Source organism: Bos grunniens, chromosome 17 (genome assembly GCF_055505025.1).
Source record: "Bos grunniens cultivar Pamir isolate PY7600 chromosome 17, Bosgru_T2T1.0, whole genome shotgun sequence".
NCBI lineage: Eukaryota > Metazoa > Chordata > Mammalia > Artiodactyla > Bovidae > Bos > Bos grunniens.
The window spans coordinates 4,623,570-4,643,801 of record NC_141181.1 but is presented as its reverse complement, the minus strand read 5'-3'; the positions used below and the strand labels follow the sequence as shown (position 1 = coordinate 4,643,801).

The window sequence follows — 20,232 nt, the reverse complement described above, 5'->3', positions numbered from 1 at the left end:
GACTGGGGCCGTGGATCCTTGACCTTGCCATGAACTGAGCTCAGAGAAACGCCTCAGTACCTTCCGGGTTTCCAAGGCTGGTGCTAAATCCGCTCCTGTAGAATGGAGACCACGTCCGCCTGTCCACACCGCTGAGGGCTCTAGGAGCCAGGTGGGGAAGGGGGTCCCGTCAGAGCCGCTCTCAGTCCTTTCCATGGACGCTGTCACTGCGCACACCCTCCCCCAGGAGGACGCGAACCTCTCTTCTCATCCCTGCTCTTGAGTCTCTGCTGCTGCTGCTAAGTCGCTTCGGTCGTGTCCGACTCTGTGCGAACCCATAGATGGCAACCCACCAGGCTCCCCCGTCCCTGGGATTCTCCAGGCAAGAACACTGGAGTGGGTTGCCATTTCCTTCTCCAGTGCGTGAAAGTGAAAAAATAAAGTGAAGTCGCTCAGTCGTGTCCGACTCCTAGCGACCCCATGGACTGCAGCCCACCAGGCCCCTCCGTCCATGGGATTTTCCAGGCAAGAATACTGGAGTGGGGTCCCATTGCCTTCTCCGGAAGGATCTGTATACGTATCACAGAATTATTTTTCAAAGGCCAAGGCTAGTTAGCTGATTTGTGTTCGCATGAATGCTGTCCAATTGACTAAGGAATCTAAGAGTTGGATGAGCCTCTGAGCAATGTGTCTATGTACCTTTAGGACTTGTATCAGTTAATCTGGGCATTAACTATCATTAATATTATTTCTAAGAAAATAAAATACATGTCTGGCTCAAAACTCCATTTTCAAGCAAGCATCTGGGGTGCTGGCAATGTTCTATTTCTTGGTCGGGATAGTGCTTACCCTTTGTGGTTTCTTGTAATAATCCATCAAGCTATTGTCTTAGAACTTGTGTACTTTTCTGTTTGTAATTTATACTTAAAAGCCCCCCCCCTTAGGCCTCTGATTGAAGCCTAAATTCTTTTTGTTTTTATTTATTTTTAAATTTATTTTAATTGGTAGCTAATTACCTTACAATATTGTAATTTTTGCCATAGATTCACATGAATCAGCCATGGGTGTACATGGTTTACACATGGTGTACATGTGTTCCACCCATAAAAGTTTATTTTTAAACAAACTATCAAATATAACCTTTTGGAAGTTAGGAGATAGAACATATTGGAATCCATTGTAAAGAACAGGAAAATGACTCAGTTGCCGTCATATTTTCTCCACATGTTGGCTAAAAGGACATTTAAAAAGAAAGTTTCATGATTCCTTCTTTCTTTCCACTTCTAATGCAAGAATTAGACATTAAACCACAATAGTACTAAGAAATGCAGTTCAGAAAAAGTCCCTTTTTTGTCTTTGTTTTCTCCAAGAAAGGTTTTTTGTTTGAAACTTCCAAAGTATGACACATATTTAAAGCATGCAAGGTTATGATGAATGAGGTTTGGCAAGGACTTGAGAACAATGATTACAGTCCTAGAGAGAGTTGTGCTCTATCTTGTTTTTCTAATAAGTTCTTCCTTAATATTTGGTTTTGAGGTGGTGGGTTCTGTGATATGGCCTGATGCATTCAGGAATGTCCCTAAAGACTCAGGTACATCTTTCCATGGCTAATGGATCCAGCCCAAGAAGATCAATATATCATCCTTTCAAGAAAACATTCTAAGGAAGTACGTTCTTACTCTAATGGGAGCCAGTAGCAATTTCCTTAAGTTTCCGATTGTTTTAAAACATCATTTTAGTGCTTATTTCCCTCTGATGACTTTATGTTTGATATAAAATTAATTGTTTAACCCCATTCAATTTCTTAGTTCCTGGACTCTAGTTGTAATTTTCATCCGTTTTTATTCCTCGGCCACAGAGGACCAAAGTGGTTTCAGGACGAGGGCCTTTCACGAAGAGACAAAAGAAGCCATGTTTCCCGATTCTTTAGTTTCTAACCCCTCCGTGTCTCAACATGAGATTCTTTGAGTTCTTTGATTGAGTTACCAGTATTCCTTTATTTGAGCTGACTTTCTTCCATTTCTACCTAATATCTCACCATTACCTCTGTGTTAGGCTGCCGTCGCAAAACACCACAGGCTGGGTGGCTTAAATAACAGAAATGAATTTTCTCTCAGTTCTGAAACTGGAAGTTCACAATCAAGGTGCCTCCAGGAGCAGGTTCTGATGCGAGCCCTCTTCCTGGTTAGCAGAAGCAGCCTGCTCACTGTCTGTACATGGCCTTTTTGCTCTGGAGAGAGAGAGAGCTCCCGTGTGCCTTCCTCTTCCTGTAAGGACACTAATCCTATTGGACTAGGACCTCACCTATGACCTCATTTAACTTAATTACTTCCCTAAAAGGCCCTATGTCCAAACACCCCTGCAATAACTGGGGTAAGGGCTTCAAAATATGAATTTACGGGAGGGCACAGCTCAGTCCATAGCCTTACCAGAGTCACTGCTAAGTTGCTGCAGTCATGTCCAACTCTGTGCGACCCCATGGACAGCAGCCCACCAGGCTCCTCTGTCCACGGGATTCTCCAGGCAAGAATACTGGAGTGGGTTGCCATTTCCTTCTCCATATCAGAGTCACTACAATTAAAATTAAGCTTTGTTTCATGGACTTCCCTGGTGATCCAGTGGTTAGGACTCAGTACTTTCACTGCTAGGCTCAGGTTAAGTCCTCACTGGGGAACAGGGTCCAGCAAGCCAGACAGTATAGCCAAGAACAAACAAACAAAACTTTGTTTTCCTTTTCAAAGTAACATTTTTTAAATTAAACTTTTGTAAAACATTTTTGAGTTTCTGCTGACTGTACTAAGGGAATCCAGACATAAAGAAGACACAGACGTTCCTCAAGTAGATGCCTCCAGGAGTCTATAAAGTAATGAAAGAGATGAATTGCATGCACAAAAAACCAGAATACCTTGGAGACTGGAGATAGTTTAAATAAAATGCAGTGTGCTATGGAATTCAGAGGAAAAGGGTATCTTCCTCCAAAGGCCACCACCTGAGCTTCACAATCAGGGACAGGCAGGCTGTGGACTGGGGAAGCTGTAGACGAGACCACACCAGGCTCAGCAGACACCATGGAGGCAGGGAAGTGCAGTTCAGTTAAGACTGAGGAGTCAGGAGGGAACACTGTGGAGTCTGCTCTTATGGTATAAGTTCGGTATGCAGTTCGGTTGAGACTGAGGAGTCAGGACAGAACACTGTGGAGTCTGCTCTTATGGTATAAGTGAAAATGAAGTCACTCAGTCATGTCCGACTCTTTGCGACCCCACGGACTGTAGCCTACCAAGCTCCTCTGTCCATGGGATTTTCCAGGCAATAGTACTGGAGTGGATTGCCATTTCCTTCTCCAGGGGATCTTCCCGACCCAGGGATCGAACCCAGGTCTCCCGCATTGTAGACAGACGCTTTACCGTCTGAGCCACCAGGGAAATCAGCAGTCTTATGGTATAAGAGGAGGTTAATTCTGAAATCAGCACTTAAAAAGAGTCACTGAGTAAGTTGCCCTCGGCAGTCTGGACGTTTGTCTCAATAACCCTAATACCAGCAGTTTTTCCTCCAGTGTTGCCACAGACCAGTTTCTCTGACTGAGCACCAGATGAAGTGTGTAGCTGGCTGTGTTGTGGGGGAGAGAGAAAAAAATGGAGGGAGGGAAAGAAAGAAGGGACGGAGAGAGGGAGAGAGAGAAAGATGAATGGATGGGAGTGCGTCTTTGAAAAATAAGGTCACACGGACCATGGCAGGACACTCACCCAAAGGGGGTCACAGAGCACCAAGACTGAGAGAACGGTAGATTCTTTCCAAGTTTCCTCCTCCAAATATGTATTTCACTTACAACACTTGATGTAAATATATGAACTGGCAACACAAAGGAAATATTCACGGAAAGGAGCATATTTAAAATGTCCCCATCACTAATGATCAAGTAAAGACAAAATTTAAAATCATTGAATTACTGTTTTCTCCTTATCAGATTAGCAAACATCTTAAAATAATACTGCTGGTGAAGGTGTGTGTCTCATGGCACACCTAACTAATGAGAATGTAAACTGGTACAGCCTTTCTAGAAAGTAATTGTGCAGTGTTTTGCTCTCTCTAGTGCCCCAGAAATGTTAATATACCTTGATTTGGTAATCCCACTTACAGGAATCTATGCTGATAATACAGAGGTGTCGACAAAGGTGTGTGTTTAAGAATTCCATTGAAGTTTAATTTATAATAATTGGAAGTTTAGAAGCAATCTAAATGTGAACATTTTGAAAACTGGTTGCATAAATGATATATAAATTAATGGGATACTCTTCAGCTGTTTAAAAATGTTTTCAAATAATTTTACTGATAAGTTTACATAATATATGTTTTTTAAAACAAGTCTCAAAATCATGTATGTAATAAAAATATACTTGAGGAAAAAATAAAAAAATTATATTTATATTACAAATATTTGTTATGCATATTATATGAATGGCAATGTATTTATCTGTAGGTAGTGGCCCTATAAATGATTTCTATTTTATTCTTTATACCTTACTGGGTTTTCCAAATTTTTAGATCATTTAATTGCTTTTTATTCAAAAATAGCATTTTAATAAAACCTGTTTCATCTTTTAGGGCCCAAGTCACCCTTTCATAAAGAATTTCCTGGACTAATAGGAAACAATCTCTAGCTTTTCTGTGATTCTTTTGTACTGGTGTTAACATATATGGTCTTGAATTGCAGCTGCTGTATGTATGACATTCATCCCAACTGGTTTGGGAGCTAGCAGAGAACAAGGACTATGGCTTAGAGGTCCTGAGTTTCTGAGCAAAAGCCCAGTTCTCCTTCCCCACCTTCCATAAAGCCTTTCCTGCTACTTGAAAAAGTGGGTGATTTCTTCTTCCCTTGAGTCTTCAAAACAGTTTTTTATGCCTCTTTTATTGGAGGCCCGTTCTGCTTTGGATGATAGTTAATTGTGTTTGTCTTGACCTTCTATTTGTCATCCAACTCCTGATTATGGGAAACAAATCTTATTCCTCTATGTGCCCAGAGCAGTACCTTGTATGATGTGTGTGCTCAGTAGACAGTTGGACCTGTGCCTATATGTGTATGGTGTTAGAGAATGTTCAACTTTCATTCTTTACATTTAGCTGTCCAGTTTTCCCTGCACCATTTATTGAAGAGACTGTCTTTTTTCCACTGCGTATTCTTACCTTGTTTGTCATAGATGAATTGACCATATGCACATGGATCCATTTCTGAGCTTTCTATCCTGCTGCATTGATCTGTGTCTGTTTTTGCATCAGTACCCTACTGGTTTGATGACTGTAGCTTTACAGTATAGTCTGAAGTCAGGGAGCTTGATTCCTCTAGCTCCAATTTCCTTTTGTGTGATTGCTGTGGTAATCTGCAGTGTCTTTTGTGTTTCCATAGAAATTAACAATTTTATTGCCCTAGTTCTGTGAAAAATGCCATTGGTAATTTGAGAGCACTGCATTGAATCTGTAGATTGCCTTGAATAGTATAGTCTTTTGACAATGTTGATTCTTCCAGTCCAAGAATATGATATATCTTTCCATCTCTGTGTCAGCTTCAATTTCTTTCATCAATGCCTTATAAGTTTTGAAGTACAGGGCTTTTGCCTCCTTAGGTAGGTTTATTCCTAGGCATTTTATTTTGATTGAAGGATAATTGCTTTACAGAATTTTGTTGTTTTCTGTCAAACATCAGCATGAATCAATAGGTATACATATGTCCCCTCCCTCCCATCGCCCTCCCCACCCCACCCCTCTAGGTTGATACAGAGCCCCTGTTTGAGTTCCCTGAGTCATACAGCAAATTCCCATTGGCTATCTATTTTACATATGGTAATGTAAGTGTCCATGTATTTTATTTTTGATGTGATGGTAAATGGGATTATTTCCTTTATTTCTCTTTCTGATCTTTTGTTGTTAGTGTATAGAAATGTGACAGATTTCTGTGTATGGACCTATAACTGAATGAACATGGGCTCTTTCCAGCTGTTTCCAACAGTACCCAGCAGTCAGTGCCTGGTCTGAGGAGTTGAAGACTGCTCTACAGGCAGAGGAGCAGAAGGCGAGGTTAGAGATGTCCCACAGCACTGGGCAGTAGCAGTCAGGAAGCCCAGCCCTCCACAAGAATCTGCCAGGGAATACCTTCAACTTAGACACATGATGTGTCAAATACTACTCTTTACTTCCTCTCTGGGTCCTGAGAACTTTATCTGTGAAGTTTTACCTTCTCTCACCGTTTCACAAACTTGTAGAGATTAATTAATTCCCCAAAGAATCCCATTTCTCCAATCATAAATTGAACACCATAGATTTGCCCTGCAACCCATTTCAGATCCCCCAGAGGTGTTCATTTAGAGAAAAGATTAAAATCAAGGACTGCATAAATATAATTTTAGAATAAAACAAAGAGAGTAAGGAAATAAGGCATAAGATTAAGTTCCTTTGAACATGTGTTTACTGTGCTGCAAGTTTTCACAAAGCCTTGTCTTGGGTGCTGAGGATGATCCAAAGATTAAACAGGACATCAATCTCATTCATTAGATTCCGAGAGACTATAGCCTTATAGCAGGAAGGGAAGGACTGGAGAGGGATGGAGGCATATGTGTGTTTGGGGTGGGGTCGGGGGGTACCGTACAGGACTGCAGTCTGGGGTGGGACCAGAGAGAGATGAGAAATAATTGGGTGGTGGAGACACAAGAGACTTGGATTCAATCCCTGGGTTGGGTAGATCCCTGGAGGAGGGCACTGGCAACCCACCCAGTATTCGTGCCTGGGGAATCCTACGGACAAAAGAGCCAGTGGGCTACAGTATCCACGGGGTCGCAAAAGAGTCGCACACGAGGGTCCTGAGCACAATTTGCTACATTTGTATGGGGGTGGGGGGTGGGCAGCAGTTCCCACCACCACCACCAAGCAATTTTCTGCAACACCAGCAGGGTGTCCTACAGTTCAATTCAGTTCTGACACTGATCGCTGGAGAGCGAGCGCATCAGAGCCCACAGGCCAAGGGCTTGGTCTCACAACACCGCACCCTCCACTCCCCCACCTACCGCCACTCCCTTCTGAAGCCAGTCACAAGGCCAGGTTAGCACCTGTGCTTCTGGTCCACCAGCTATAGGTGGGGGTTTAAATGACCCCCTCCTTAGGGTCAGTTCACTTGCTAGAGCAGCTCACAGCACTCAGAGAAACGCTTTACTTACTAGATCACCAGTATTATGGAAGGATATAACTCAGGAAGGGATGGGTGGAGAGAGACACGGGGCGAGGGCGGGGAAGGCTGAGGAGCCTCGGGGCCTCTCCAGGGACACTCCTCTCCCTGAATCTCCGTGTGCTCCCCAGCCTGGCTCTCAGAACTATGTCCTTCTGAGTTTTTGTGGAGGCTTCATTGCATAGGCATGATTGGTTAAATCACGGGTCAGTGGAAACTGATCAACCTCCAGCCCTTCTCTCCTCCCTAGAAGTCAGGGTGTGGGACTGAGCATTCCAGCCAGCCTCTATCCTTCTGGTGTGATCCACAAGTCACCTCATTAACATAACAAGACACACTTATGGGTCTTATCACTCAGGACAGTTCAAGGGTTTTAGGAAGCTCTGTGCCAGATATGGAACGAAGACCGAATGTGTATTTCTTCTTATAAATCACAATATCATAGAGTGGGATTCAGATAAAATAGGGAAGGCTTTAGGAAAAATAACAAAACCCAAAGTTCTAAGTCAGTAATGGATATAAGATGTGATATGAGACAGGTTGTTTTGGGGGGAAAAAATGGTATTTAACCCAACCCAGTGCATCTGTCAATGTTCTTAGATACTGACAATGCTACTCTAGTTAGTTTGAGCATGAAGAGAATTTATTAAAGAATTTTATTAAAACACCCTCAAGACAGTGAAAGAATAACCTACAGGATGAGAGGAAATATTCTCAAATCATTTTCCATTAAGAGACTTATTTCCAGGATATAAAAATTAAACACTAAAAGATAAATTTAAAAAGACAATTAAGAATGGGCAAAGAATGATGGTTGCACAACAATGTGAATAAATGTACTTAATATCACTGAACTGTGCACTTAAAAATGATTAAAGTGCTTACTATTGTGGATTTTTTTTTAGCAAATTTACAAAAATTCGAATGGGTATGGTGCAGAAAGGGGGACCCCTTCCAGGGCCTGAGGGTTGGCTCTTGCCTAACACTTGGAAATGAATTGTTCAGAGAGACCCTCGTGTTGACAAAGCAAGAGCATTTATCGGAAAAGGGGCGCGTGGGCAGAGAGCAAGAGGGCGGGGGGACCCGGGAGGACTGCGCTCCACGTGCCTCAGTCTCAGGTGAGCCACCTAACCCCACCTAACCCCCTAACCCGGGTTAGGTGCCGGGTTACCTCTGGCCAGTCATTCTGACTCAGGGCTCTTCCGAGGGGAACAAGCATCACTCAGGATGGATCCTAGCGAGAAGGATTCTGGGAGCTTGGCCGGACATATGAACTGGCATCTCCTCTGTCCTTTGGACCTGTTCTGAATTCTTCTGGTTGGTGGCAGCCTCTTGGTTTCAAGTTCTTTACCAGAAGCTCCTGTTGCAGGATGACTCGTGCAGGTGGTTACTATGGTGCCTGGCCAGGTCAGGTGGTTTGGGACAGTTCCCCTAACACGTAAAGGATTTTAATAGACATTTTTTCAGAGATGATACACAAATGGTCAAGAAGCACATGAAAAGATATTCAGCATAATTAGTCATTACGAAAATGCCAGTCAAAACCACAATGAGATACCACTTTTTGCCCACTAGGAGATTAGAACCCTAATGTATTTCTAGTGATAGTGTAACATGATGTAACTGCTTTAGAAAACAGTCTGTCAGTTCCTCAAATTTTTCAACACAGAATTATCCTATGACCCAGTAATTCTCCTAGATATATACCCAAGATAAATGAAAATATATGTTCATACAAAAACGTGCACACAAATGTTTAAACAGCATTATTCATACTAGCCAAAAAGTGAAAACAATCCACTGATGAACCAATAAACGAAATGTAGTATATCCAGACAATGAAATATTATTTGGCAACACAAGGAATGATGCACTCATTCGTGCTACAATACGGATAAATCTTAAAAAATTTTTTCATCAGTTAAAGAAGCCAGAACCAAAAACAAAAAGACCACATGGTATATGCCTCCATTCATGTGAAATGCCCAGAACAGGCAAATCCCTAGAGACACAAAGTAGATTAGTGGTGGCTCGGGGCTGGGAGGAGGGGGAAATGGGGAGTGATCACGGGTGCACGTGAGGTTTCTCTTCAGGGTGATGAAAACGTCCTGGACGTAGAGAGTGGACTTAGATGCTTGCACAATCTTGTGAATATACTAAAAGCCACTGGGTTGTACCCTTTTTTTGAAGATTCATTTTTTAAAAATTGAAGTATAGTTGATTTACAGTGTTGCGTTACTTTCAGTGTCTAGCAAAGAGATTCAGTCATATACACACACATATATGTATCTTGTTGGTTATCTAGCATCTATATATGGATTACACAGTTTAAATGGATGAATTTTATAGTGTGTGAATTATATCTCAATAAAGCCAGTTATGTTTGTTTTTTTTTTTTCAAGACTATTACATGGCTCAGAGAATTAGACTTAGAGGTTACCCCACTGAGAACGATGCCTACATTGTGTCACAGGAAGGTTCCGGTATGAGCCCAGCACTGTTCCTCTGGGCACGTGCGTCTTGGACCTTCACCCCTGCTGGCCCTGGGCCTCCATATCTTTCTACCAGATTCCACCACCTCACAGAAAGCAGCGTCCTTAGAGTCTGCTTTCCCATATGGCTTTCATCCAGACTGAAGCCTAGCAACTATCCACCCAACTGCTAGAGCCTAGGCCACGGTGTCAAGCCGAGGCCGTAAAGGAGGCTGAGAAAGCAGGCTGGGCGTGGGGACGAGTCAAACTGATGTCCACTACCCCCAGTTCCCTCCGGGAGTTTGCTGGATAATGATGGGGTTTTTTAGATTTATTTTTTATTTTTTGAGGTCCTGTGCGGCTTGCAGGACCTTAGGTTCCCAACCAGGGATCAAATCCAGGCCCCGGCAGTGACAGCACTGAGTCCTAACGACTGGACCTCCAGGGAATTCCCTGGGCAATGATTTTAAAATCACAAAATATTGGAGCAAAGTATTTGAAGCTCATGTGTTCTGACCATTTGGTCCAACGACTAGCACACTGCCAGAGGCAATGGCGATTTCTAGCTCTGTCTGGCCTGACTTGGGAAGCACTTGGCGATGTTGATGACTCCTCTCAACACGTCTCTTCATTGTGTCATCCTTCTTGTACCTTCTAATCGTCTTTTTCTCACTTTCCACCCAGAGCTGCTCTTTTAGCCACTTCAAACTGGTGTTTCTCTACAACTCCGTATTGAATCCCACTCGATAACTTAATTTGCACTGTGAATGTTATGGGTTGAATTGTGTCCCACTAAAATCCCTCTGTTGAAATCCTCACAGCCAGTACCTCAGAATGTGACTTTCTATGCAAATACAATTTCAAAATAGATAGAAATAAGGGCAGATGTAAGTGGTTACAATGAGTTCATACTGGAGTGGCTGCTACTGCTAAGTCACTTCAGTCGGGTCTGACTCTGTGTGACCCCATAGACGGCAGCCCACCAGGCTCCCCTGTCCCTGGGATTCTTCAGGCAAGAACACTGGAGTGGGTTGCCATTTCCTTCTCCAATGCATGAAAGTGAAAAGTGAAAGAGAAGTCGCTCAGTTGTGTCCGACCCTCAGCGACCCCATGGACTGCAGCCTTCTAGGCTCCTCCATCCATGGGATTTTCCAGGCGAGAGTACTGGAGTGGGGTGCCATTGCCTTCTCCGATACTGGAGTGGGGTGACCTCTAATCCAGTATCCAGGGTGCGTGCTGAGTCCCTTCAGTCGTGTCTAACTCTGTGCAACACTATGGACTGTAGCCCGTTAGGCTCAGTTGTCCATGGGATTCACCAGGAAAGGAATACTGCAGTGGGTTGCCCTCTTCTAAGGGATCTTCCCGCCCCAGGGATCAAACCTGCGTCTCTTAAGTCTCATCTCTTGCCTTGGCAGGCAGGCTCTTTACAACTAGCACCACCTGGGAAGCCCCAGTCCAGTATCACTGGTGTTTTTATAGAAAGGGGACAATTGGACGCAGACCCTCACACAGGGAGAAGGTCCTGTGATTGAAGTTATCCTGCCACAAGTCAGGAACTATCAGAAGCCAGGGGAGAGTCCTGGCACAGATCCTTTCCTGGGGCCCTCAAGGGAGCATGGCTCTGTTCACCCACTGAACTTGGATCTTTAGCCTCTAGAACTGTGAGACAATAAATTTCTGTTGTTTAAGCCACTCCATTGGTGGTATGGAAGCTCTAACAAATGTTGTGTATTTCCTTTACTCCTGTACTTACCTTCTTCTTCTAAGTGGTGTGTTTGCATGTTCAGTTGCTCAGTTGTGTCCAACTCTTTGCAACCCTATAGACTAGGGCCCACCAGGCTCCTCTGACGATGGGATTCTCCAGGCAAGAATACTGGAGTGGGTTGCCATCTCTTCCTCCAGGGGATCTTCCGGACCCAGGAATTGAACCAGCGTCTCCTTGCGCCACCTGCGTTGGCAGGCAGATTCTTTTACCACTGAGCCATCTGGGAAGCCCTCTTATAAATGGAAAATGGTCTAATTTATATTTTTAGCCCGTAATACCCCAAATACTGCATAGGTCCATGTGGCAGCCTTGCCTGCTGCAACATTTGCAGTTGGATAGCCCACAGAAACCAGAAACCACTTGTTTCCTCGTCTTCATTTGTCTCTCGGTGAGGGGCACCCTCCATCTACCCCGCCGGCCATGTCAGAAGCCTGAGTGCCTGCCTACAACTCTGCTCCCCCTTGTGTCTTGGCAACAAATCCTAAAGGTTCCACCTGTGGCACATCTTTGGAGTACTTCTCATCCATCCCAGCCCCACCTCCACTCCTTTCCTAGACTGTCTTCCTTCTAGATGCCTTGCACAACCGATCTCTCTGAAACGCAAATCAAATCAAGTCACTTATCTGCTTTAAAATTCTTCAGAGAGGCCTCGCTGCGTGCAAAGGTCAGAAATGAGCCAATAAGATCTTTATGATCTGACTCCTTGCTGTCCTGCATAATCCCGTCTCTCACCATTGCACCTCTCATCTGCTTTCTGCAGTCATTCAGATGTTCAGATCTTCTTCCTCTTCATTCCACCTGATGCCCGTTCAGTCTTCAGAACTCAATGGCAGCCTCCTCTGGGGAAGCCTGCCTTGATTTCCAGCATGATTCAAAACCCATTTCAGTGTTCCTGTAACTCTCTGGACATGGACTATTACAGCAGTTTCACAACCGCTGAAATCATTGGTTTCCACTCCCCTTCCCCTGCCCTGCTACTAGTTAGGCACTTTCGAGTAGAGACCTCAGGTTTTTTCCGTCAGTGTTTCCCCAGCCTCGTGCCTGGCACAGAGGAGGCACACAAATGTTTCTAGGCGGAAGGAAGGGGAGGGGACGGAGCGGGGAGATTCCCTACCTCGATCTAATTTACAGAATAAAATGGAAGACCTTGAGACAGTAATTTCTCCTCGTTTTCCGTGCTCATTGTCAGAATTTACTTAAACGCAGAGATGTTTTTTTCCTTCTCTCCCTTTGGGGGTTGTGATCGCTTTGAATAATGAGCCATTCTGTTCTGGAGGCTGGCCCTTTACAGCCGCGTCAAACTGAAGTCATTCCCCCGAAGGGACAGACTTTGCAGCGTGTTTACAGAGCTGGGGGAGGAAGCGTGCGCGGGAGCAGCCCCGAGGACCGCGCCCACCCTTCCCCTGCCCCAGGACTGCGATCTGCCCTCCCCCGGGAGCCGGCCGCCGAGCCCGCAGTCTGCGCGCGGGGGAAGCTGTCTGGACAGGGGCGCCGCATTGCGTGCGCTTCGCCTGCCTTTTGTGCGGGGATTAGCGCCGCGCCGGGGCCGGGAAAGCGGCGGGCGCCGGGCGGCGCGTAATCCAGGATTTGCCGGGGCCGCGCGGTTGATGGAAAACAGATGTCTCAGCCCCGGGCCTGAGCACGGGATGGAAGTGACCGACCCGAGAGCCTGTTGGAAGCGAGGACGCCGAGTCCAGGCCCTCGGGGATCCAGCGGAGAGGCGGCGCTCCCTCGGCTCGTCCGCTTTCGCAGCTTTAGCCTAGAGCCCGAAATCGCCGGCGGGTGCGCGGCTTCAGCCGCCGCGGGCCGCGCACGCCGCTCCAGTCGCCGAGCGCGTCGCCGTCGCGCGGTAAGTCGTGGTTGCTGGACGGCGGCCCGCGCTGCGCGTGGGCGGCTGCGCCCGTGGGCTGGGCCGCGTCACCCGGAGCCGCCCCTCCTGGCTCCGGCTCGGAGATCGCGGAGCGCGGAGCCGGCGGAGACTCGGCTTCCGGGCCCTGGTCCGCCGGCCGGGGCGGGGGCTGGTGCTGCGGGAGCCGGGAACCCGCCACCCGCCCCGCGCCTGCCCCGCTCTCCGGGGGCCGAGACCCTCTACCAGTCCGGAAAGGGGCGAGCCCAGCTCGCTTTCCTCGTCATTTTGCAACTGAGAGAAAAAGATATTCTGTAACCTTACAGCGCGCGATTTAATAACTGTCGAAAAGATGGATTTCCTTCTCTCTGTCTCGTTACATTTCGGTTGTTTTCCTCCAACCAACTCCTGAAACCGGGTTCCTTCCTAAGTAGCTTCCACTCTGATCCTCTGCCCAAGTTGATACTGCAGGTCTGGCTTCTTGGAGGAGAGAGATGTTGATTTTTGAGAGTTTTATGGGCTTTTGTGGATTGATACCTTCTGAAAATACATGCCCCATGTTGAAAACCGCATGGTGCGGACAAATTAGGTAAGAGTGGGAGTGGGGAGGAAGGCTGGTCTCATAAAGCGCCTGTCAGATCCCATGTTTCTATGAACCCTAAATTAGTTTCCACCTGTAATCCAATCCCACAGGAAGCTAGTTCTCTCTCCACCCTTCCCCTCCCCTCAGGATTCACCAACCTTAAGAGCAGAGACAGCTTTAGATTCAAATGCTTTTTAAGTGGTTAATTTTAAGCACCTAGACATCCAAAGAGTAGGTGAGCCCCTCGGGTGGGAGGGACTATTGTCATAGGAACAACGCTCACCAATGCTTTTTTTGTAACTTCTGCATCAATCCATAGGATATAGGGTGGGTTTGTTGCGCGACTCGTTGGTGTTTCCGGGTCCTTTACCGTGCTTGCTGGGTTCACTACCTGTCGTTCTCTTGACCTCCGGTCTCAGATGGCCACGTGATTTCATCCCTGGCAAATTTAGTTGCCTTTGGATTGAAAGGAACAAAAGAGCAGAAATGACTCAGAACCCTTGGGCTACCACAACCTGAACCAAAGATGCGAAGGATTTGATTGAGTTCTTTATGACGCACATTACCTTGTTTCCTTCCTCTTCAAATATATCTAGCAATTAAGAGTCAATAATGGATGTGAATTTGAGGAGACTCCAGGAGGTAGTGGAGGACAGAGAAGCCCGGCATGCTGCAGTCCATGGAGTCCCAAAGAGTCAGACACAACCTAGCTGCTGAACAACAAACAACAACAATTTTAAAAGAAAACTACCTCATTCCGCCTTTAGGGTAAACCCAGATTTGGTTGAGTGGGGCATGGCCGCTTACACTAAGGAAGTGTCTTCATGGTGGAGATAATTCATATTTTGGGCTGGGGAGGGGTGGGACTGCACCAGTCTCACTCACGCCCACGTTTGTACATTCTTTTCTGTGGACCCTACCTTTTTCTTTCCACCATTTTTTATACTGTCTTATTTAGGTACATACCATGACTCTATTTTGGCTCATGGAATCTAGGATATCTACCTTTTAGAGGCAAGTTTGTTTAGCTGACTGTGTCCCCTTATCAGTATTAGAACATTTTCCCAAATCCTGCATTTGTTTTCCTGGAAAACTCTTTATCAAATCCTCCATTGGAAATTCCATTGTATCTTTCAAAAGTAAACCTGACCCAGGGATTGAACCAGTGTCTCCTGCATTGCCGGCAAATTCTTTACCATCTGAGCAACCAGGGAAGCCGTACGTGCCATAGGTCTTGAATTATTTTTCTTGCATCATCATTTTAATGTTGACTTGCATGGTTTCCTGATTGCCTGGTCAGCTTTTTGTTCCTGCTTCATATTGAAACACAAATGGAAAGAACTTCTCACCTTTCTTCTCACATTTCTTCACACTGAACAGAGCATACGCACTGACCTTTTATTTGGTTTATCCTTGGCTTGAATTCTGTCCTTGGAATTTCTGTCCACTGCTTGCTTTAGAAAGAGGCTGGATATTTACCCTGGGGCTCAGGCGTGATATGTTTATTTGGCCTTGTCTGAGCAGCAGTAACTCATCACCACTCCAGCTATTGCTTGATGAGAATTCGGCCTACTCAACAGAGATATAACCCAGTCTGGTAATTGGCACTTTCAAAGTGCCATGCTGAAATCCTAAAACCTGGGAAGATAACATGATCAGAACCTTCTCCTTCTCTTATTACTGAAAATGACACTGCTTGGTTTGCAGTAAATCCATCTTGGATTGTAAATCCCCCAAAGATGACCTTAGTTTGATTTGCACAGGTTCTGAAGGTTGATGCTGGCAGGTGTTGGCAGGGTGCTTTTGATGCTGCTGCTAATGAGGCAGATAGAAACGGTGATGGTTTTCCTTTGGGGTTTCATGAGAAAATACCTTCATGGATATCTGTTTGCGAGGCCTCTCTGAGACTGTTATCTTAAATATTTTACGTCAGAGCTGAGGCTCTGTCGTTTTCCATCACCAGCATTATTTCTTATCCTCTTAGATATCAGACCTTAAGACTGGCCTGCCTGTTGACAGGTCTAAAAAAGTCAGTGCCAGTTATCTAAGAGTTTAGTTTATTTTCTCTGCAAGAAAATGGTAAGTCTTTGATATGGCTAGTATTTGTTCCTAGAGTTAGAAGAATTGGTAAATGCAGCCTTCGAGATAAGTAGCTAGAGAGGAAATGAAGGGGAGGAAATCTAATGACACTGAGCGAATTGTTTACCAGCCACTCAGCTTTTATGTATTTTTGAAGAGTGGAGTGGTAATTCCACCTCAGAAAGTGAACTCGTTGGCAAATACGGATACTGGCTCCTTGCTATGTAAAACTGTTAGTTTTGCATATCCTCTCTTTGAATCTCATCTTGATCCTAGAACTGAAATATCCTCTCCCTAGAATTTACGATACTTTCTTTTTTTTCATAACATACTGGATGTCTGGATGAAATTTATTTAGGCAGAAGAGCTGGCCAGAAACATTAGGATGTGTCCTTGAGTCAAACAAAAACACTGTGTCGGTCAGCATCTTTATTCACTTATGACAGTGTAGAAGGTCTCAGATAGAAGCTGTGGAACTGGTTCACTTCTGCCCTACCTGCAGTACAATGATCAACATGCAGACTTCTGGCACCAGAGCAATTTGCACAAATATGCTGGAGGCAGTTGGAGTTCTGGAAGTTGATTAGCCATTTAAATCACTATATCTTTATGGGAAATGTTTTTCAGGTTTCAGAACGTCTGCTGTTTGAGCAATGTCTTTTTTGGTTTCAGTTGTTCTAAACCAAAGTATCTAGAGAGGCATAAAGTCTGGCCGACCTGCTTGCCCCCCTCTAGGCTCAGGACTGGCGTTTTAGAACTTTCATTGCCGACCTTCAAGGATGCTGGTTTTAAGGACCAGGAAACAAACAACAGGGGAAGGCTCTCAGGTTAAGACTCCTGAAAAGAGAGATCTGACGGAAGACCAAAAATGTGAAAGATTACACCCAGTTTTGTTTTAGAATGTTCTGTCCAATCAGGTAGGAGAAAGGAAAGCTGTTTTTCAAGCCCCATCTGTCAACCAACAGGATTTGTTGAACAAATATTATGTTTCAAACCCACTGCTTTATGATCTAAGAGGTACAATAGTGTAAAAGGCGGAGCAGGAGCCTTGAAGGAATTTTCAAGCTTTGGTGGTGCCATTAGACATCAATGATCATCCTTCTCCCACCTGTTCACTGATTTCCTTACCTGGGTAACCAGGTCTAGGGCTGGGCTAGGAGCCCCCTCTATAATTCAGCTCAGATGCCTGCGAGTTGATTCCTTTGGCAGCAAAAGTTGTGTTCTTGGCCCTTCAACACGACCTGGATAAAGTGACACTTTCTGTCGATCCCCAGTCCGGTACATGGCTCCATTCCTGTGATATTCCTTCCCCAGCCATCAAACAGTTCATTAATATCAAAATAACCCATAATAGGGGCATAGCAGTCCTTGAGATTTGCCTTAATTTAGAGGACAGGATCAGGTCTCTTTCATCTTGAAAACAGCCTCTCAGACTAAACAAAGACAGAACGTTCTCTTTTACTGACCACATGCAATTTACTTAAATTAGTGTTAAACATTCGACCATGGTGTGAAGACTATATTATAAACCCATCTGAAAGAATGAGTTTTCTGGGCCTTCACTGAGGGATTAAAAAAAAAAAAGGCATTAGCCACATTGCAGGGGATTTGCATCTTGTTAGCTTGCCTGGATGTCCTCGCTGTTGGGCACAATGGCAGGGCACCTGGCTGTCTTTGTAGCTGGGCAGCCTGCCTCAGTTAGAATTCTGCTGGGAGTGGAGATAGTGAACTGGAGGCACAGGAGGGGATGGGAAAGGGCAGGAACCTGCAGGACTCAAAAGAAGGGAAGCTTGGGGTCAGTTCTGACCCCTCCCTTTTTGTGTAGTTCAAGGTTAACTCCTTTAGTTTTAATATGTTTTTAATTCAAGTATAGTTGATTTGCAGTGTTGTGTTCATTTCTGCTGTACAGCAAAGTGATTTCGTTTTGCATATGCATACATATATGTACATTCTTTTTTTAATATTCTTTTCCATTATGGTTTATCATAGGATATCGAATGTAGTTCTCTGTGCCATAGAGTAGGACCTTGTCTATCCATTCTACGTGTAACAGCTTACCTCTGCTAATCCCAACCTCCCACTCCATCCTTCTTCCAAACCCCGCCCCCTTGGCAACCACAAGTCCATGATTATGTTTCTGCTTCATAGGTTATTTGTATTTTGATCCCACATGTAAGTGACATGGTATTTGTCTTTCTGACTTCCTCCGTATGGTGGTCCCTAGGTCCATCCAGGTTGTTGCAGGTGGCCTTATTTCATTCTTTTTGCGGCTGAGTACTACTCCATTGCATGTATGTGCCTTGTCTTCCTCTCCATTCTTCTGTTGATGGACATGTAGGTTGTTTCCATGTCTTGACTATTGAGAATTTTCTGCTATGACCATGGATGGGGTGCATGTATCTTTTTGAATTACAGTTTTGTCTGGATGTATGCCCAGGGATGGGTTTGTTGGATCATATGGAAATTCTATTTTTACTTTTCTGGGGAACTTGCATGCTGCTTTCCATAGTGGCTACACCAACTTACATTCCCAGCAATGTAGAAGGGTTTCCTTTTCTCCACATCCTCTCCAGCATTTATTTGTAGACTTTTTATCTATTTTTAATTATTTTTATTTTTCTGGCTGTGCCTCACAGCTTATGGGATCTTAGTTCTCCAACCAGGGGCTAAACCCTTACTCCCTGACTACCAGGGAATTCTCTGTAGACTTTTTGATGATGGCCATTCTGACGGGTGTGAGGTGATACCTCATTATGGTTTTGATTTGCATTTCTCTGGTGATAGGGATGCTGAGCATCTTTTCCTGCAGCACAGCCTGTCTTGGTGTGCATCGTCTCCCTCGTGTTGGTGAGTGAATTGTCTCCTGGTGAAGCTTGGGTCCACTGGCACCCTGGCATTGTTCAGCATATGTCCAGGGCGCCCTCTGCCTACCTCCTGCATTGGATTCTTTTTTTTTTTTAATTTATTTTTTATTTTATAGTGGAATATAGTTAATTTACAATATTGTGTTAATTTCAGGTGTACAGCAAAGTGATTCATTTATGCATATACATATATACATTCTTTTTCAGATTATATCCCCTATAGGTTATTATAGAATATTGAGTAGAGTTCCCTGTGCTATACAGTAGGTCCTTGCTGTTTATCTATTATCTATTTTATATATACTAGTGTGAACAGTAAGTCCCCCTACATATCAAGTTCCATTTTGAGAGCGCATTTGCAAGTCCAGTTGGTTTTGTAAGTCCAACAAAGTTAGCCTGGGTACCCAAGCAACACAGTGGGCTATATAGTACTGTACGGTAATAGTTTTATAATAATTTTCACACAAATAATACATAAAAATGCAAAAAATTTTTTAAATCTTACAGTATAGTACCTTGAAATGTTCAGTAATACGGTACAACAGCTGGCATACAGAGTCTGACATCGAGTAAACAGGCAAGGAGTTACTGATTGGAGGAGGCAGAGGAGGGTGGGCGATGGTAGAGCTGAAGGACCATCAACAACAGGAGATGAAGGGCAAGCTGCAATCTCATGCCTGACATTGTTGGAATGCGTGATCACATCTTTGAAAGTTCACAACTTGACAGTTTGTAGGTAGGGGACTTATATATGTTAATCCCAAACTCCTAATTTATCCCTCCCCCATCTTTCCCCTTTGTAGCCATATTGTGTGAGTCTGTTTCTATTTTGTAAGTAAGTTCATGTGTATCTTTTTTTTTTTTAAGATTTCACATGTAAGTGATATCATATGATATTTGTCTTTGACTTACTTCACTTAGGATGATAATCCATCCATGTTGCTGCAAATGGCATTATTGCATTCTTTTTTATGGCTGAGTAATATTCCATTGTGTATATGTGCCACATCTTTATCCATTCCTCTGTTGATGGACACCTAGGTTATTTCCATGTCTTGGCTATTGTAAGTAGTGCTGAGACGAACATTGGGATGTATGTATCATTGAGAATTATGGTTTTCTCTGGATGTATCCCCTAAAGTGGAATTGCTGGATCATATAGTAGCTCTGTTTTTAGTTTTTAAGAAACCTCCATACTAGTCTCCATAATAGTTGTGTAATTTACAGTCCCACCAGCATTTATTGTTTGTAGACATTTTGATGATGGCCATTCTGACCAGTGTGAAGTGATACCTCATTTTGATTTGCATTTCTCTACTAATTAGCGATACTGAGCTTCTTTAAATATGCTTTTTGACCCTCTGTTTGTCTTCTTTGGAGAAATGTCTATTTAGATATTCCTGCCTTGGATTCTGCTTATGAAAAGCAAAATAAT

General features: G+C 44.3%; 1 protein-coding gene and 2 long non-coding RNA genes across 12 annotated transcripts in view; 1 reads left to right on the top strand and 2 right to left on the bottom strand.

Moving 5' to 3' along the window:
• TRIM2 (tripartite motif containing 2) overlaps positions 1 to 20,232 on the top strand; it is a 212,767-nt gene that overhangs the window by 91,067 nt on the left and 101,468 nt on the right. The window contains exon 1 of one of the 9 annotated variants that reach the window (XM_086345892.1): positions 13,141 to 13,274. The exons of 6 other annotated variants lie outside the window; for them this stretch is intronic. The gene's annotated coding sequence lies outside the window, so the exon portion shown is untranslated. Of the gene's footprint in view, positions 1 to 13,140; positions 13,275 to 20,232 lie in introns of those variants that run through there. 2 more of the 9 variants (XM_086345890.1, XM_086345900.1) reach the window with 2 other exon arrangements.
• Positions 7,811 to 13,262, bottom strand: LOC147354948 (uncharacterized). 2 transcript variants are annotated; one of them, XR_015143911.1, is made up of 3 exons: positions 13,087 to 13,262; positions 11,414 to 11,608; positions 7,811 to 8,620 (listed from the first exon to the last, which is right to left on the bottom strand). It is a non-coding gene; the product is annotated as an uncharacterized LOC147354948 (long non-coding RNA). The 2 variants fall into 2 exon arrangements; XR_015143910.1 differs by lacking the exon at positions 13,087 to 13,262 and adding an exon at positions 12,158 to 12,574.
• Positions 14,156 to 14,567, bottom strand: LOC147354947 (uncharacterized). The gene is made up of 2 exons (XR_015143912.1): positions 14,421 to 14,567; positions 14,156 to 14,310 (listed from the first exon to the last, which is right to left on the bottom strand). It is a non-coding gene; the product is annotated as an uncharacterized LOC147354947 (long non-coding RNA).